Here is a 12,928-nt window from a genome sequence, read left to right as displayed (position 1 = left end):
GAAGATGCCAACATTCAACATGCTTTGGAAACACTACTGGATAATAATAATAATAATAATAATGTATTAAAATGAGATTTCTTTATTTGTATAAACTTGTGTTAACTAAGGTATACGTTCAAGTGCAGGCTTATGACAACACTGAAATACTGGTAAACATTTACTAAATTATAATGAGTCTCTTTCCCTCTCTCTCTCTCTCTCTCTCTCTCTCTCACACACACACACACACACAAACACACACACACACACACACACACACACACACACACACACACACACACACACACACACACACACACACACACACACACACACACACACACACACACACACACACACACACACACACACACACACACACACACACACACATTTGTGGTGGTGGGGGCAGGAAGGATAGAGGCATAAAACAATAGTGAACATTCAGAATTCACTTAATACTTATACATTTATTTATCAAGCCTACTTCGTCGAACACATCTGATATTTTGAGTTTCTTCGCATTTTTCCTTATCAAATGCTTTGACCATTGCCCACAGTTTTCTCAAAGTGCTTCTCAAGAGATTAAGTCCAGTCAGATATCACACAGATACATAAACTTTCCAGAGGAAACTTTCTCTGTGTGTTTAACAGTGTGAAGGAATACAAAAAAGAGTATAAGGGAGAGTATAAAACTTAGTAACTGGAACATTAACAGATGAATAACCAGTAAAAATGCAATATTACAATATCCACAAGAACGACAGAGCGTGATAAAGCTATAAAATTCAACATTAAAAGATTATAGCTTCTCTATCGGCTATTTAACAAACATTCTGTATTATAAGACTCTTTACAGTGCTTGAGTTCAGAAATGGTAATAAGGCTGCCACTGGACCAAGGACCTGTAATGGATATTATGGAACACTTTATATCTGAGATACTCAGCTTAAAAAGGACTTGCTCCTTACTTACTCTTTAGAAATGTCATTTAAACATTAGCTAACCTTGCACATTGCAATGTCTTTCTTTAAAACAGAAGAAAAGATGCACATTAATATCTATATTTGTAATTTAAATAGTATAATCCTGTATGGAAAATATATAAAATAATCCATACAATTAAATGTTGTTTTAAAAAAATAATAATCCATAAACAGTTTATGGAATTATAGTTATCCAAATTCTCCAAAATAATCAACAGCAAGCAAGAAATAGCCAATATATTTAATTTATGTTAATTTACAAACTTAGATTTACAGGGTGGCACACACACACACACACACACACACACACACACACACACACACACACACACACACACACACACACACACACACACACACACACACACACACACACACACACACACACACACACACACACACACACACACACACACACACACACACACACACACACACTCAGTGTTGTGTTTAAATTGTAACTGTTGATTGCTGTGAGTATTAAAAATACATTTCCAGCAGTAAGAGCTAAGTCTGCCTTGGTAATCTTGACATTAATGACCTTAATAAGTGTTTTTTCCCTCTATCTGTTCAGGCGATGCACTGGGGGTCTGCAGGAACATCCGAATGGGAGGAACCCAAATCGAGAAGCTTAAATGGCCATAAAGCTGTGTGGGCTGTCAGTAATGGAACCTAAGCTCTTCTCAGAGCCACACAGCACATTTACGGGTTATGACCGGAGTCTGCAGGAGAGGCAGATTGAAAATTGAGGGAGAGGAGTGATTTTGGTTGGACGGTGTTGTGGGGGGAGAGAGATCTTATGGCATAGTCCATTAGACTGGTCAATGCTATCTACTCTGTTCAAGATTGCCAGGGGGCTGAAAGGGAGGGAGGGAGGGAGGGAGTGAGTGAGTGTGTGTGTGTGTGTGTGTGTGTGTGTGTGTGTGTGTGTGTGTGTGTGTGTGTGTGTGTGTGTGTGAGTGGGAGTGGGGGTCAGGTTAATGTTGAAGTATCTTCAAACCCTCTCTTCCTGTCTCCCCTCCACACAAAGCTAAAGTTCTCACCTGCACTTCCACCCTGCATCCTCTCAGACCCCCACCACACAGCCATCTCTTCCTCCTCCCCTCCTTTCCTCTTTTTTTTTTAAATAGTGTCCCACTTGCTCATGGGCTGAACATTAAATAAACCTCCCTCCTTCACCCTTCATGCCCCCCCTGGCACCACCCCCCTCTCCTAACTCCGAGGCCACTGAAACTTGGCTATGCCCATCATTTATCACCCCGAGGTCTGAAGTTAGCTCTTTAGACATATTATTTAAATATTACAAATACTATGCCAGTATTATCTCTTAACAGTATATTCATTTTTAAAATATATAGTTTGCATCAGATTTATTTTCTTCTGATGGGAAATGGCCAAACTAAGACAACAACGGGACAATATGTTTCCTGCCTGTTGTCTGGATGGTTTGCTGGAAATCTGGGCTGAGCGACAGCCAGTATCATCATCATCAACTCTTGCCAGCTTTTCATATTTAAAGCCAGCAAGGGTTTAATTACCAAATGATGACAGTGTCATATGGTACCATGATGGCACAGAATGAGGGAGTGTAATGTGAGTACGTGTGTATGTTTGTCTCTCCCTCTCCCTGTCTCTGTGGTACACATTTGTTTGTGGCAAACGTTCGAGTGTGAACACCTTTGTGTGGTAACATCATGATAGCTGAAGGGCCCGACCGACAGCGGGCAGGAGGTGTCGTCTGAGAAAAAACACACAGTAAAACATCTGTAATTTGTAATTCTCAAGTATTCAATGGCTGCTCATGGATTAAAGATTAAAATCTATTGTCTTGACAGATGGGAGAGAGAGGGAGAGAGAGAGAGGCTGAGGAGAGGAGGACACTCATGCACATCCCATTTCCATTTGTATATGAGCAGCACAGTTTGGCTAATCACGGTGGAAAAATAAGCTGTCTGCTTGCCTCACTCTGGGCAATGCCACCATGAGCCTTCATTCCAGCTGTGGAGACATTAGAGACAGAGGGCTCGTTCCGTTGTGATGGGACTGTGTCAGCCTGCCAACAGTATTTATTTATGAATATTCCAGAAGGAACAAAGCACAGAGACGCAGTGTGATCAGCAGATAGGAATGGCGGTACAATGCAATTGGAACAAAACCTCCCGTCTTCCCAAAACATTAAACCAGCTGTGAGGAAATGAGCTACCAAGGTGCTGAGGATTACATCAAAATAAAACATCTCAAGGCCTGGCAATGCAGCAGGAAGGGTGACTGTCAATAAAACTGTGGGTGGTCACACTAGGAGATCCTTTTTTTTGTGTAAATGAAATTTGTCATTTACATTTTTTATAATTTGAAATGTTAATTTTGCACAGGAAAAGCACATGGATGAATTGCTTAGTCTGTGTGGTCTGTACTGAGAGGGGTGTGTGTGTGTGTGTGTGTGTGTGTGTGTGTGTGTGTGTGTGTGTGTGTGTGTGTGTGTGTGTGTGTGTGTGTGTGTGTGTGTGTGTGTGTGTGTGTGTGTGTGTGTGTGTGTGTGTGTGTGTGTGGTGGGTAATGGTCTGGTCAGTGGAGTGAAGCAGACCACCTGAGAGTTGTTTTTGGGCATTAGTGTGTTCTTTCTCTCTCTCTTTCTTTGTGTGTGTGTGTGTGTGTGTGTGTGTGTGTGTGTATGTGTGTGTGTGTGTGTGTGTGTGTGTGTGTGTGGTGATATATGACACTGGCCATCTGAAGGAGGTGCCTTGCTCTCCCTCTCCAAGCTGCATGAAAGGGAGCTGAGAAGCCTGATGAATTAAAGCCTCTCTTCAATAAAACATCAGAGTCTTTCAGTAACACACGCTTGAGATGCCCCAGTAATTGACTTTTGGACTTTAGGATTTACATGAACCCTCCAAAAGCAGCTTACCTGTGCAGTGATGCCCCTTGAGTCTGCATCCATTCCCTGCTGATGTGGATTTCCATAAACTCATGCAATATTTTTTTCACCCCATGTCTGATAAATGCAAAACTATCCACTGTAGATAATTTGAGGGATTTAGTGAAGTGTTTTAATGTATTCATCTTGAATAAGAAATCTCTCCAAATACATCTTAATCCATTGATATTTGGCACAGTTGTATTCTAATGTAGTCAGCCTAGAAATTCCAGTAAATGTCTGTTTGTTTATTTTTAGAATTACCATACACATTAACATTGATCTGATTTTATTTATCTACTCGAGGAGATTATATTTGCAGTAAAGTTAATTCAACTGCTTATACAGTATATCAACGCTTAGCATCATTCAAAGGTTGAACGCTTAATCTTCAAGTACATAAAGAAACACAAGAGAAATACAATGTATCTCATGAAAACATCTTATTGGACCATAAAATAAGACACACACTCATAGTGGACAAGTACAGTATATTGGATGTCAAACACACATTTTTGACTGTCTGTCAGACCAAACATTATTCATTGCAGTCGGTCAGAGTAGCCCAAGAGGCTTTGGTACCTTTTTTGTTCTCTCACAGCCAGAACCCAGAAGCTATTAGAGAGGGCAGGACTGGTGCGATGTACGATTTATTGGTCCATTCCTCACAAGTGCCAAGTAACATTTTCTGCTTATATCTTTCACCCTACATGTGATGTAGTCATCTGGGCAGGAATGGGAAACGAGCATGACAATATTACACATCTGATCGCAGTTAGAAATGTAGAAATCTGTGTGTTGGAGAGATGGCGCTGGGCAAAGTTCTGAATTTACTCCTCATCTCACGCAGCAGATAATAAACACTTTAACAAGATGGGGAAAGTAAGAAGGAAGGGAGATCTATGGGAGGAGCAGAGAAGCTTGGCAGATTTAATTAATTACTGCATATTAAAATGTTTGTTTACAGAAGTGAGCAGCTACAAGAGGTCCGATGTTAATTAATTTAAGGCGTACTTCCCCCCCAGCCTCAACGATGTGTCACAAGCTGCAGAACTACTCCTTTTGGCAGGGGCTCTGCGTCTCATTGGATATCCATCAATTGCTGTGAGGTGTGTAAGAAACAAAGATACACAAATTAGACCCAATGTTAAAATTATTACATATTAAGATTTCTAATTAGCAAGCAGAAGGAAACAGTGCCATGTGGTGCCATTCAAGAAACACGGCAGCTGAATCATGGGTGTTTGTTGTCTGTGGAGCTTCTAAAATAATTTCTGTTTCACTATTGAAATTACTGGTCCATGTTAAGCAGCCCAAACACGTGTCCAAAGCATTTGTTGACAGATTCAGCAGCTGGACAAAGTCAGACTGTTTAACACGTGTGCAGCTTCTGTCCTGTCTCCAGAGGTTCCTCTTCGGACAATGATGTATCTGACTCCCCTTCGAGGTCAGCTGGACTGAGTCCAGAACATCACCTGCAATCAATAGTGTGGGTAAAGCAGGCCCAAGTGAACGCGTGTGAGGGCAAAGACTCCGCTCAGAAGCCCACTGTGGGGAAAAAAGGCCTGCATGGCCCATTGCCTTGCTAAAACCAAATCACAGCCAGGTTTAGACGACTGCCACACTGGTGTCTTTGGAAGAGAGGTGGAAACATGGTCAAATAGAGACCGAGGCAGAAAGAAGAGAGTGGGATTTTGAGAAAATCAAAGTATATATATGATGTGATATACTCAACATTACCGGGCAATAAGTAACTAATAACATGATTCTATTTGTTGCAGTGAGCTACATGAGGACACATCACACCATGAGAGAGAGAGAGCGGATGTTCAGTGAGGTGAGGAATGGCTGTATTTGTGGGGATGCATGTAATTATTTCACTTCTTAGAGTCATTATTGGCCCTGCTTGCTGCACTGTCAGCAGCTAAGAACCTTACATCTACATGCAGAGCACAAGTGTAATGTTCCACTGTAGCAATCTAACACGTGTTTCCCTCAAATTGCTCTCTTACCTCTGATCATGATTATCAGACCGCTCCAAATAAGGGCAAGCACCTCCTCCATCTTATACAAATAGGCAGCAAGGCTAAACATGGTTTGAAAAACGGTGAGACATGACTTCAATTTTAATGATGAAGACCCTGAATATTTATGCTGGAAGGATGTACAGTAGATATTTCCACTGTATTTTCAATGGCATTCATTATAGTTTTTTGTTATACTAATTTGCATATGATTTTGGCCCATTTCTTCTATGTAGTTTATTTTACGTTCTTAGCTTTATGCCTTTATTTTGATATCGAGAAATATTAAGATTACAGGAAATGGGGTGTGAGAAGAGGTATTCTGCAACAAATATGTACAATGAATTGCGATTACGTGGTCAGTGCCTTAAAACGTGAGTCTCCTAACCTTTATTTTTTATCTAAGTTAGAAAAATACTCTATCCAGGTGTACTGTTGTTGAGAGATCAAGTGTGATTTTATTTATAAACACATAAAAATCCCAAATCTGTGTCTAACATTGGGGAAAAAATCATCCAGCTAAGCAATATGAAATTATTTTACATAACCATATCACCACTTTCTTCCACACACACATGCCTTTTCTTGCACAACATTTGACAAAGAAAAACGAACCCATTTATCCAATATAGACTATGTTGCTTCTGCTCAAACAGCCATGGTGTATTTTGTATTGCTAACTCTCAGCTGCCAACAGAGCTTCCTCAATCAAGACCTCCGAGTGGCACAGTGCAGACTCCAGCGCTGAAGACACTGACGCCCGGGACACACAGGCTGAGGAAAGTGGCAGATGCTTTGCTGTGCATGGTGTGTATGCGTGTGTGTGTGTTTTAGTGTGTGTGAACTCCTACTGTAAGTGGGATTTGAAGAATTGGCACAGTCATCTGAGCAGCGCTCCGCATCTCTCACAAACAAATGAAGGCCCAGAGCCTCAAAGTGAGATTGATATCTCTTTCTGAACTTCACAGGGAATATTCTGAATATGGAGAGGGGTTCCTCAATCCCAGGAGGGCTCCAAAGGGTGCCTCTCCTCTTTTCCCCACCTCCACGTCAACAATAACAGGAAAAAATGGCCCTGGTACATCTTTTGTGTTCATCAATATTCACTCATTCATCGTGTGTCCTGGCAGCTGAAATGTCGACAAGCACGGCACAATGGATGGGCCAGAAATCCACTTTGTCGCAGCGTGGAGGATGTCTGAAATTGAGTTTGGAATTAAAATAGAACAATCCCCAATTTGTCTGGACCGGAGGCAGAGCCATAGATTTCACTTAGTGACTGAAAACTTTTCAATTTGTGCGGCGGGTCTTCAACAGAACCCAGCCATTAAATAGGTCAAGGATGGATGTACCCAGGATACATTGCTCTCAGAGTCAAACAATGAAAGTTGGGGGCACGTTCACAAAACATCATTTGTTTTACACAGACGGAAATGCTTGCAGCCAGGGGTTTATACACACAAGCAAATAATGCATTGAATAGATGTATGAGTTACGGTTTCTGTGCAGGAATATCAGCAAAGCCGGCTAGCTTTAGCTGCAAAGAAGACTACAACCGGAAAATCCAAATGCCACCACACATATTTCCAGCACAATGTGTAGTCACAGGAAACAGATCCTTGTGTGGGATTCATCAAAGCCAAGTGTAACGATTATCCCCACATGGTGACTTTGACAAATCTGGTCCTGATTTGACTCACTGACCTGCTCCTGCATGGGTCACAAACTAAGCAAAAGTTTACGACTCTGAGGCAACGGACCTTTGAACGTGTCTCTGTTAAATCCTGCATGTCTCTGGGAAATGTAGTGATATCTGCTGGGATCAATACAACATGGTGATATGTAATCATGCGCAAGTGATGCTAATTTGACCGTCATTTTCTTGGTGGATGCACCTAGCTGATCAAAGCACATGTCCACTCATGGGGTCAGTGATTACTGTTTCAATATTAATTAATCTCCCATTATGATTTATTCACAATTGTTTTGTTTTTAATAACTGACACAAATACTTAAAAATATTCTATATGATTTTTGTTAACAATATATATCCTTCACCTAACATAACATAACATCTCTCAAACTCTCAAATGATTGTATTCATATTTGGAAACACATATGCTTGTGCCCACCTTTATAACATTGAGAGCATGTACAACTGAAGCTAATCCCCTTCAGCCCTCTTTCATCCCACCCTCCCAGAGCCACTTCATAATGATCTCCCCCTGAAAGGTAAATCAATTATATAATGACGACAAAAGAACCGTTTTGTCATAAAATGGTAATTAGTTTGGGTCCCGACCTCCCTCTTGGCACCTCGACTCCCCCAGCTGAGGACCGGGGCAGGTCCGCACTCCGCACTTAACGACAGGCAGGCGTAACACACTGGCTGAGCATTGTGGGCCTTTGTCTTCATTCAGGGGGAGATGAAGTTCTCGCCGCCACGTTTATCAATCATGGAGGGGCTCCAGCTGTTCCACGGCTTTGGCCTGGCTTCAACAGCCGGCCTTACAAATTGTCTGTGAATAGCAAGGAAAAAGAACCCCCACCACACACACATACACACACCCCACCATGCACACACAAACAACATTAGCATCAACATACATGCACAGCCATATCGTGCTAAAATGAGCATCACTTGTATACAATCCCGCCTTTGACTTTGATTTAACACTGCACACCGCCACAAATACACACAAAAGCTTTTTTCTCAGATGCACCGAAATACCATAATATGCCTCCTATTGTTCACGTCTGGTGACAAATGTTTCTCTCCAGCCTCTTCACAGACACCATCAAGCCTGCCGTCTGTTTGCTGCAATTACAAGATGGATTAACAGCTCTTTCTAACACTGTCATCATCACCTTGCATGCCTTGGAGGAATCTGAGGATTCTGCATTCTTGGGTGAGAATCACGTCCAATTACAGCTTAATGAATGAAGGAGACACATATAACTGAACAAAGTGGCACGGAAGCCAAACCAAAATATATTACGGTGTAGTTTTAAGGGCATTTTTGTCTATAGATCCTTGGTATTGATGGCCTGCAAAATCAAATCCTGCAAGTCAAGACTTATTATTGTATGTTTGCATGAATGATTTGTAGGCTTTCAACTGAATTGAAAAGTTACACGTGTCAAAAATATAGATAGATGAACATGTGAATTAGTTGTTCTCCAAGGTCAAATAGTGATTGCATTGTTACTCTCACATGCCACCGTGTCAGAGACATCTGCACTCTCACTTTTTCATCATATTCAGCACATCAACAAAATAGCCAGAGAATGAAGTGAAGGAGACAAAGAGGGAAAGAGAAGGGAAAACAACAGAGAGAGAAGGAGAAAGAAGGAGAAAGAGAGAGGGATACAAATTGATCGTTTGGTGGCTAGATCACTCATAGTCATCCTGGGCGGATGGATGAATGTCTTTGATGGCCACTGCAGGTTCAGGCAGGGAGAGTGTCTGAAAATAAGAGAAATTGGTTTGGGCCCTCGGGAGGGGAATCAATGTGCGAGGGGTATGTGAGTGCTGCGGTGTTGCTCTGTGCGGGGCGGTCCAAAGTTTGAGGGGTCACAGATCTGACAGCTGACTTTCTTTTGAAATGTTTTGTTTGCTTTCTGTAGGTTTCGTGTAACGCTCCAAAATGCAACTGTTCAAAAGCTAACAAACTGGATTTAATGTTTGTTGTGGTGATTAAAGAACACTACAGCCCAAAATGATGATAGCCAGGATTGGATTGAGGCCTTGTGATATGAGGAACCTGATGTTATAGGAACATGCATAGCTATTGGTACAAAAACGAATCCCTTGTGTTGGATTCTACCATTCAAAATAATTGTGGATTTGTGTGAACTCAACCAAGGAAATATTAACAAAATCCCTAAATAAAATCTTAATCTATTCAAACCAAAATTGATTGTTGCATCACAAAATAGCTAACATAAACTTGACAGGGCTGTCACCTATATTTTTGAATTAAGTCAAATGCAACCCTCATTTTAAACTTTGACAGAACTACAACTACTTACCGTAACTAAGAAGTTGTATTTCAAAAAGACAGCAGCTTTGTTTTTCTCTTTATATTTACTTCAAAAAGATATTAAAGTATAAAAATAAACTGGAGGTTACATGACCTTTTACTCACCTGACATCTGATTCCTGTAGTCCCGCGGAAATGTTCGCAACTCCAAATGATGTCCCTTCATCTCCTTTGGGCTGAAGTCTCCATTTTTAAATCTTAGGCCAGAGTTAGTAGGCGAGGAGTTTGTTAGTGTTGCAACAATACATCATCTATCTATATCTGTGGCAGGCATGGCTGTACTCAAAGGGTTTTCACACTAATGGCAGCCACTATCTCATCCACGGTGGCAGTAATAGAGTTTTATTAACTGATTAGTCTCTATTTTCAGGGTGGAAACAAGAATCAAAATATCATGCTAGTTAATGGGGCCATTGCGACTTGAACAGTTATAAGTGTTGGATTATGATTCTCCTGCCAGACAGCCTCTTTGAACGATGATGCAACCGACTGTCAAGTCGACTGTGCTCTGGTAATGAGTCATATGACAACTCCTGGGGTTTCTCCTAACTATCCAGGCAAATGTCAGCAGTCTACCCCCCATTCCCTTTGATGACCTATTAAATATTATGAGGACCCCCTCCTGTGTGCACTGTAGTCTCACTCATATCAAGATGGTGTTTAATGCCCATGAGACAAACAACAGACAGATTAAAGCTATTATACCCTGCTGCACTCCCACATTCACCCTCTACAAAGTGGAGTTGTGATGAGTTGTTTAATAGTTTTGAGGCTTAAAACCAGTTTATGAAGTAAAGCACAATGTTAGGTTATAAACGACGTGTGAGAATTTATAGCACAGGGATCTTTTCAAAACAAAAGCAGACTTACTGACCTCTGCAGCAACTCCATCTCACAGCGAGTCGCTCTGAAACGTAGAGAACTTATCTCCCTCTGATCCAGTGGTTGTTATTAATAAAGCTACTGAAGCTTAATCAACCTCACATTCTGCTTGTCAAGTAGACAATATATTAAGACAGATGATGATTTTATTCTCCGCCAAATGACAGACTTCAAATTTCTCGAACATGGTCATTTTCTGGCTTGTGAGTCAAGTATAAGGAGCTAATTATATGACAATCTGGGCAAAAATAACTTCTCATTTTGGAGAATAATGGGAAAGAAATGTTATAGATTAATGGCACTATTTATCTTTTTTAAATGTCTGTCTTTCTTTTGTGATGGCAGCGCTCCCCAAGGAAAATATTCATAAAATGAAATTGAAGTCATAACTTAATAGGTTATTAAAATCTTTGAATGCATATCACTTCTCCTTTCGCGGCGCTGTAAATTTAAATTGAAGTTCGTGGCGTTCGGAGAGGACCGGCAGGAGTTTTTTTATGGTGGCACAAGGGAGGGAGGACATGCATCTCTGTCAGTGGGGTATTTGCTATTCTAATTTTATGGCAGTCCAGATTATCAGGCAGCAATGTGAGTGTGCGTGGGCAGACTCACCTCCGCTATGTGAGAGCCACCATCCAGGGGTTTGTTCCCTCTATTCTTTTTCTATTTCTGTCTTTTATCTTGATTTAAACTGAGACTTTCTGCATATTAGTCTCCTGTCATTCCTCGCCTCCACCCCTCACACTTTTTCTTTCCCTCCCCCTGATCTGCTATTTTCTGTAATCTCACTCCTCTTTCTTTCTATCGTTACTCTTCGGAGGGCTGGGGTCTCAACAGTGACAGCAGAAAGAGACGCTGCACAAATCTCAAGGGGTCGGGGTATAGACAATTGAAGGTGGGACACCTATCTTTCAGAATCAGAATCAGAATACCTTTATTAGTCCCACAGATGGGAAATGTACATTTTGTTACAGCAGAAAAAGAGCCAAAGGCAGCTTAATGTTACATGTAGAAGCATGCATAAAAAAGTATTAAAGTAAACAGTATTTTTAGTATATAATACAAAATATTTAACCTAATATGTATGGACACAGTGCCAAAGAAGGTAAGATGTATTGAGGTGATTGAAAGAGAGGGGGGGATGATGTAGTCACCCCCCGCCTAGATGGATGGGTTGAAGGTTTTTTTTTCCCCTCAAGGTCAGGGGGCACATTTATTTATTTCCCAGGAAGTTACAATGAAATTTTTACAGAGTACTTTGCTCTGATGATGAGAGAGATCAGTAGCCATAAATTCTGTCTTGCCATTTGGTTGCAAGTGATGAACCATTTATTATGCCGCCTTCAAGGACACAGCATGGTATTTGTACGATAGTGCTATTCTATGTAATGATATCCATTTCATTGTGCAATATAACACAGATGAGAAAATTAAGAATAAAACAGCTCGGTGCAGTGTAGGTCTAGCTTTATTCATAGCTATCTAATGGGATATGTACAGTAAATGTCACGTGATATGTGTGATGCCCTTGTCCTGGTTTTACAGAAGCAGTTAAAAAGTGTTGATATTGTCTTGCCCCCGTAGCAAAGTACCACGGGGCTTTTGGGAAGTGCAACCCAGATGAAGAGCTTCAGTTTTGGCAAGTATATATATATTTATTTTCACCACCATGAAAGACAACACCGCTGGGAATTTGTTCTCAGATCAATAAGATGATAAGACATTACATCCATGGACAACACATTTAGCTCATGTTGGATTTCTCACATTCATCATTCCCAAAGAATAGGGCTCTTGACTGCACACTTTCCCCTTTTTGGGCTGCCTTTCAACACAACAGACACCTCCAGGGTCCCTCAGAGGGCATGATGAACTAATGCTCTTTATTGATTGCCCATTTAAAAGCCTCTTGTAGCCTTGGGAGTATGTTAATGCCATGAGGCCCTTTCCCCCCGCCGCCCTACGATCCCCAGGGTCCTTGTGTGTATTCCTTAGTGGGCTATCATAGGCAGTTCATTAATGGTCAATTACTAATATCTGATGAGGCTCATTGTGTTACGACTGCGCCGTAACTAGGCATCTGTCTCCTGCTTTGCA

General features: G+C 41.1%; 1 long non-coding RNA gene across 1 annotated transcript; it reads left to right on the top strand.

The window, feature by feature from the left end:
* Positions 1 to 4,613: 4,613 nt before the first annotated feature.
* On the top strand, positions 4,614 to 12,518 carry LOC307044187. The gene is made up of 5 exons (XR_013809559.1): positions 4,614 to 4,991; positions 5,664 to 5,719; positions 6,604 to 6,713; positions 8,688 to 8,815; positions 12,416 to 12,518. It is a non-coding gene; the product is annotated as an uncharacterized lncRNA (long non-coding RNA).
* Positions 12,519 to 12,928: the final 410 nt, after the last annotated feature.

This window comes from Notothenia rossii (assembly GCF_949606895.1).
Source record: "Notothenia rossii genome assembly, chromosome: 6".
Lineage (NCBI taxonomy): Eukaryota > Metazoa > Chordata > Actinopteri > Perciformes > Nototheniidae > Notothenia > Notothenia rossii.
The sequence above is the reverse complement of the archived record's forward strand: the minus strand, read 5'-3'. Positions and strand labels throughout refer to the sequence as shown.